The sequence below is a fragment of the Temnothorax nylanderi genome, unplaced genomic scaffold (genome assembly GCF_030848795.1).
Source record: "Temnothorax nylanderi isolate EJ_2023f unplaced genomic scaffold, tnyl_v1.0 TNYL_tig0027_pilon, whole genome shotgun sequence".
NCBI lineage: Eukaryota > Metazoa > Arthropoda > Insecta > Hymenoptera > Formicidae > Temnothorax > Temnothorax nylanderi.
In genome coordinates, this window is record NW_027249089.1 from 1 (window position 1) to 7,917 (window position 7,917).

At 34.4% G+C, this 7,917-nt stretch overlaps 1 pseudogene; it reads left to right on the top strand.

Moving 5' to 3' along the window:
- Window positions 1-525: 525 nt before the first annotated feature.
- LOC139770193 (facilitated trehalose transporter Tret1-like) lies at window positions 526-2,111 on the top strand (annotated as a pseudogene).
- Window positions 2,112-7,917: the final 5,806 nt, after the last annotated feature.

Sequence of the window (7,917 nt, forward strand, 5' to 3'; positions counted from 1 at the left end):
CCCTGTGTCCTTCAACATATTCCTTCGTCCCCGCTTTGTCTATATTTTAACGAACATTCCTGACCGAAATGCTGATGAAATGATGCGATGAAATAATATATAATATAACAAATTTTTTAGATTCTTATTTTCTTTCATTAATTTGTATTATAATTTTATTTTTGAAGCTTAAATAGAAGATAGAAATAATCGTCATAATTATAAGAAAATGAAAAAAAGGAAAGATTTAATATATAGGGCAATGTTAAACAATAATTTCCTGTCAGGTTTTTTTGAAGTAAATAAATGTCATTCTCTTGAATAGAAGCTATATTGACTACAGAATATTCTATATAAATTGATTACGTAGTTTATATGAAAAATAGCAGTTGTATTCAAGATACAAATTGTTTTTCAAATTGCCTTATATTCCAATCAAATTGTTAAAGTTTTATGTTTATGTTTCGTAAGAGAGAGATTCGATGAAAAATTATAATTCATATTGTATATATATATATATAATAATTCAAAATATTTCTTTTCCAGACCGACGAGAGTACACCACTTTTGTCAGCAAGTGGTAAGCCATGTGACCGAGAAGATTAGTATCTCGCAACAGACCTTGGTCTCTAATAATGGCCAGCTTGGTAAAGCTAAGAAGTTGCACAATACATGGCAGGCATAGCAGCGACGCTCGGCGCTCTCGCTTGTGGCATGGTGCTCGCTGGTCATCGCCTGCCGGTGAAAATGGGTGAACCTAGTACGCGATTATCATATACCAATTAGCCCGGCGAATTCTCCTGGGTAGGATCACTCACCACTCTTGGAGCGGGTGCGATATGCATTCCTATTGGCATGCTAGCGGACTTAATCGGGAGGAAGACTGCCATGCTGCTCATGGTAGTTCCCTTCACGCTGTTGGCTACTTATCATCTTCTCGAAATCGGTACTCATGTTCTATTTTGGTAGATCATTACCGGCGTCAGTGGTGGAGCCTTTTGCGTAGCTGCCCCGCTATATACGGCAGAGAGATATCGAGAGTGAGATTCGCGGCGAGCTCGGCTCTTACTTCCAATTGATGCTCACCATAGGTATCCTGATCTCATACGTCCTTGGGACGTTATCGATAATATGTGGACTCTGTCGGTTATCTCCGCGGTTATGCCACTGATCTTCTTCGGAGCGTTCTTTTTCATGCCAGAGAACTCCAGTGTACTATCTGAAGAAAGGTAATGAGGAAGGCCGGCAAGAGTTTGATCAGACTTCGTGGCAATCAATATAATGTTGAAGCCGAGTTGCAGGCGCATCGTGAGGCGCTTGAAGAAACCAAGCGGAGCGGTGCGTCGTTCGCAGTTTTGATCAAATCCCCGGCCGCGAAGAAAGGCTTTATAATCGCTTACGGATTGATGCTCTTCCAACAAATGAGCGGAGTAAACCATCATCTTTTATTCTTCGGACATCTTTACCAAAGCCGGAAGCACCATGAAGCCCAGTACAGCTAGTATCGTCGTAAGGAGCGGTGCAAGTAGTATCGGTGTTCTTGGTAATTGTCATCGATAAACTGGGCAGGAGGATTTTACTGATGGCATCGATCGTAGTGATGTTCCTAATGACTCTGCTCCTCGGAGTTTACTTTTATTGTATTACAATACCACTGCCTTCGATGATATCAAGTGGTTCGCGCTCATTCCGCTCTGCGTCTTTCTCACTATTTTCTTTCGGCTTTGGACCAATCCCGTGGATGATGATGCCGGAAATCTTTGCGCCGGAGGTGAAGGGAGTCGCTGGGAGCAGCGCCTGTCTATTCAACTGGCTTATGGCTTTTATAGTCACCCAAATTTTACTCTGATATGACCGCCGCCCTGAGCTCCTACGGTACTTTCTGGATATTCTCTTTATTCTGCGCCATCGGCATTTTATTTGTTTACTTCTTGGTTCCGGAGACCAAGGGCAAGTCGCTGGATCAAATACAAAGAGAGTTGAATCGTTGAGACCAGAAATCGACCAAGAATTGATCAGAGACTCTTTTGACTGCCAGAAGAATACAAATTGTACTTATTGATGTACATTTTATAGTTGTACATATAATAACTTGCAGTGTATAAATAAAGCAACACATTTTATAAATTGAATACATTGTATCGAGCTCGTATCACAGCACAGCATGTAGGTATTCTATATTCGAGAATGATCGTAATATTATTCAATGTCCACATTGTCATTTTATTATATCATAATGCTATCCTCTTAACCCTCCCGGAGGATTTACCAACTGAAATTTAAACAAAATATATTTTATCTAATAAGTAAAATATGATCAAAGAGAATATATTTTCTCTTTTTTCTGAAATTATGTTGAGCAATAGTATCACGTGCTGAAGGAAACACTTTAGAAATGTGACAAAATTGAAATTACGTAAAATAGTATTAACATCTACATTGTTGTCTTATATCATAGCTCTAAGAAACGAAAATTTTAAGATGATTCGCAAATATTGCTAGTCGATCTGCCCTTGAAGATCCAAAGAAGCATCAGCGTCTTAATGATATGGCCATTATATTATATTATATTTTAGACTGACTCTTTGGTAACTTGTATAAAGTTTCATCGATTATTAACTATTTTTTAAGCTAGCATTATTATTATATGTATTTATTTTGATATTTGTGCCCACTACAAATAAATCATTGTTGACCATCCAACATAAATTCGCATCTTCGACAAAATATAGGTGAATCAATATCTATTGTAATCCTGCATGTGATTTCCCCGCATCTCAATAAAAGTGTTTTTAATTTTTCTTAGTTTTTAATTATCCTATTTTTTTTTATCATAATTCAATCTTTTATGCGTTAGTCCTCGTTTTCCTCCACAGAGGTCTACACTTTCCAGTCTTAACAAATATTAATTTCTATGAACAATCCTATCTAAAAAAGGGTATAGTAAATAATATAAAAAGAAAGATTTCTACAGGTAAAAGTTAAGATAAGCATGATATACAATATAGATTAGGTCGAAAACTTGGACTTTGCTATCTAGCTCTTCTATATATATTTTGTCGATACATTTTCATTAGCATTTAAGGATATTTTATTTCTTGCATTCTGAATCCACTATGTTAAATCTTTTGTTTTAACATATTTGTATAAAACGACTCCAGAAATTCTGTAATAAATCTTTTTAATAAACGCATTTTATTAGATTTGGAAAATATTTTAGTCTTACATTAGTTATTTTGAATTTTCATATTTTGATCTCGTGTTCGTATTCAGCCAAAGATCTCTAAAAATAATGAAACTAGATATATTCTCTTTTATAATTCCTCTTCTAAAAAGAAATCAGACGTGAAGGATTAAATAGTGAAATACAAGATTTGTCCAATTTTATTTGTCCTGCTGTGAATTATGTTAAATATTGTCCAATTTCTCTACCATCATATTTTGTTTTTAACTCTAGATCTTTATCACAAAATTTTACCGATATCGTTGCATATGTTAATTTTATCGCCGACAATGTTGTAGTAGACTCTTGCATAATCTGCTCTCGACTCTCGACACGGATTTGGCTATGCAAATATAGATGACTAAATATGTTAAATATCAATTGTCAAGTATTAAACATTAGAGCTTCTGGAACACGAGTAAACCTAATATATCCGGACATCGCATTCTTTCGAAAACGCGGTGAGCTTTATTGGAAAAAAAATGAAAGCATTTTACACTAATACCATATCGAGAATACAATTTTGAGAATAAAATCGCAAGGAAATATTTATATTTAGCAATTAAGTAATAGATTGTTACTTTGATCACAGACTTCGATCGAGAGATAATAAGTTGTCGATAAGGTAATTATTGATTATCTTTTCATATATCACATTCGTGGAATTAAATAACGACGGGTATTGTTTTCTATACTTGGATGTAATGTAAAGCAACTGAGATCGTAGGACGTAAACGAGCAAATTAAGTAATTACAAATTAAATAAAATGTGATTTAATTATTATCAATTTAACTGTCGGAACGTTTCAACTACACGGAATTTTTATCAGCCGACAAATAATATAAAGAAGTTAAGACATAAATAAGAAAATATAAATAAGTAAAGATAAAATTGAATTAGTCACATGATAAAAGAAAAAAAATAATATCCAAATACTATAAAATAGGGAGACCAAATGGGACGTAATATTACATGATATCTAAAATCAGTGTTTTTCCAGTGCTCATCACGGCGATATTGCAATTTAAAGTGTCTCACGCATCGTACATGTGATACGCTGGTAACGGACGCCAAGTGGGTGCACCTACGCATACGAACGTGTTCCAAAAAGAGAATATTAATATTTTTGGCTGCATTATGTGTGCACGCTTTCTGGATTTAAAAGAAATAAACACATATAGCTAGGGATTCGCAAAAGAAAAAGAGGGTGAGGAAAGAAAGAGAAAAATATATAAAGACAACAGATCAGTCTAAGAGAAAACGATTGGTGTGTGTGTTGTGTGTGTGTGTGTGTGTGTGTGTATGCATATAATGCATACTTGCACGCGATATTTTTTTGGGGCATTTACTTCAACCCTATATCCCCAGGTAGCAAGCTAACGTTGTTTGACGTCATTTTAACGTCAAAATTACGACAGATAACGTCAGCTTGCTACTTGAGTTACCATATGGCTGACGTATTGAGTGAAATCGACTATTAATGAGAGATGATACATTTTAGATGGCCATACTTATATAAGTACTGTCATTTGCATCTGTACGTGCGTGGTGTTTCTGCAGTATCGCAAACCACTGGTTTATAAATATGCAAATTGATTTTTAAGTATCTATACCTGTCAATTTCTTGAATTGTATTATTGTTTCATTGATAGCCATCTTTATTACGGTGATAATAGAAACGTGCATTACAAATTCTCTTGCGTCAAAAGAAAAAAAGGAGGAGAAGAGAATTAGATGGTCAATAAATTAATTTATCAGAATTTTTCTGACAGAAAATAAAAAGAAGTTAAGAAGGCTGAGAAAGAAGTTTCACGTTCATTTCATTGTAAGTATCCATTGAAGAGTGCAACCTTGATGTAGATAGAATGTCCTTCGCCTCAATTAATTGATAAGCTGATTAAAATGTATCTATACTTGTCAACTTCTTGAATTGTATTATTGTTTCATCGATAGCCATACGGTGATAATAGAAACGCGCATTACAAATTCTCTTGCGTCAAAAGAAAAAAAGGAGGAGAAAGAGAATTAGATGGTTAATAAATTAATTTCTCAGAATGTTTTCTGACAGAAAATAAAAGAAATTAGAAAGAAGGCTGAGAAAAGAAGTTTCACGTTCATTTCATTGTAAGTATCAATTGAAGAGTGCAACCTTAATGTAGACAGGATGTCCTTCGCGTCAAATTAATTGATAAGCTCATTAAAAATGTATATCTCGCATGCGAAAACGTCGAATGCGGAAATTTCCAACGCTGCAATGGTCGCGAAAAAATTTTTACGGAAGGCGTAATATTCCTATCCGGCACGACCATCGACCTTTCAACGTGATGATCACGGTATTCTGAAGTGGAAACCAATTGATCATTCCTTTCTCACGTGAGACGACGATAGAAGATACGTAACAGGAAGATAGCAGAGAAAAAGCGATCGGAATTTTACCGCATCAATCGCGATGGAAAAAAAGAAACTAATTACATCTAATTATTAACTAGCAATCCAAAGGATTCGGCCATGTTGACGACACGGAAAAAAACACGGATTTCTCGAGAGCGTTCAAATTTAATTGTGTGATAGAAAAGAACGTTAAATCGCAATTTAAATTTAGACATATATAATAAATAAAGCTGGAGAGAATTTTCCTCAAAATATGATAAATTTTATCATTTCCAATTATTGTTAACACGTATTAATTTAGAAAATGTTCAAAGATGACCTACTTGCTGAACGAAATCATTACGAACCGCAAACATATATTTTCTTCGTTTTAGTTCTCTTGTTTTTTCTTTTTTATGTATATTATCTATAGTTACGATCTACGCGCTATCACACCCATTATTTTTTCTGAGTTCACGGTAGACTTTGCCAATATTAAAAAATTAAATTATTAATTCAAATATATTATATATATTTTTTTAACAAAACAATTCATCAAAATTTTCTATTTTAACTACATAAAACTAGTAATAAATATTATATAGACTTTTGCATAAGATTTCAGATATGTAGTTTACATTTAAAAGAAAAGCTCTCGCGTAATTTTATATTCCGTAACAGAAGCATTGCCCGCGAGTAATGTGATCATACAGTTACGTAAAATATTTAATAAATTCTTGTAACTGCGCATTTTAAAAGGTTAATTAGAGTCAAAAGTTTCAACACTGAAAATATCAAAGTCACGATAGTCTCAAGCGATTAAAGTTAGCGAGTAGAGTTCGCGCTCTCGGAGCCATAATTGTGCGTGCACGTGTAGACATATCGATCGCTCCATTAATTTTCACAGCTCATTTGACGTTTTTATTATACGACTAATTTTATCTTTTTGTTTATTAAGCTTATATTGCAAATATTGTATAAATTTCCGCTTGTAATCTGCCCTCATATATCTCACGCAATTATTGTTTGTAAAAACTTAAAGTATAAAAGTCAAATTTTATATCACAAACACTGTATCAATCTAGATAGCAGATAGGAAACGCGCAATAGCGGAATATCTATATGTAAGAAAGGGTTCAATCTCTCTCAGATATATACATATACGATGCATATTGTTGGATCGTTAAATCAATGTCGGATTCGTCTCTGAAATTACTATTGCTAATTATAAGTTACCACCTACGATCGATTGTATAAGCCGGCTTAGTTATATGTATATATTTCACGTAACTCGTACAGCACAGAATATTCCAGCAACATTCGAATACACCAGCTATAATGTGAGAACGTTGTTGCAATATTGTTCTAGAATATTCTGCGTTATGTGGGAACATCTTATTCGTGCTTCGTAACAAAAACGGCGCAATCGCGTTCGATCGCGTGTTGCATCCGTAAAGCACGAGTCACGCTATATTTGCAGGCGGCCGGCAAAGAAAATTGGCGAGCCAACGAATTCTCCCGTATAATATAGAATAGAATATTCGTCGCAACGTCAGTACAGCTCTAACGTTCCAATATTGCTAAAATAGTTTATGGTGTGCTACATGATGGGCGCATTTATACTATCCACCTAACGTAGGGGTTCTCAACCTTTTTTTATCAAGAAGATATTAAAATTTTTAATAATAGGTGAAACGGGAGCGTTATGATATACAATCAATTAGAGAGAAAAATGCCGATTTACCGAGTTTACTGAATTTACGAAAAAGTACACAATATTCATACAATATATTATTATTAAGCTATACCAAGATCCCGGACCGTAAATGGCGTTTTTCTCTCAAATTAAAATTTTTGTAATGACTGGAGAGCCGACTAAGTTTTATTCAACAAAATATGTTCAGTTTAAAATTCTTTTATATTATAACATTGCAATTTCGGATCTGATTCGTTGGGAAAAGGAGGGGGAAGATTTTTAATCTACTCTGTGTCATCGATTATAGATAGATACCGAATGATGTAATATGAAAGATATAGGCATGGATGAGTTTATAGTAGCAGTCCGTCTCTCATTTCATTCTTGGAGGAATAATTGAAACGCGGGACAAAAAAAAAAGCAAAACAAAAGCGGAGTAAATGAATGCAAGCGCAGCTTCTCGTTACATCAGGAAGTGAGGGAGTATATTGTTCACGGTATATCCAAGTTCCGGACAACGGAAAGGAATACAAATCTGTATTAAAGGAATAAAATTTTTTTATCGTCTTTCATAATACGTAAATAGCGATAGAGTCAATATAGGCGATTTAAACGTTAATATTATGCATGTACCGGGATCGTGTCGAT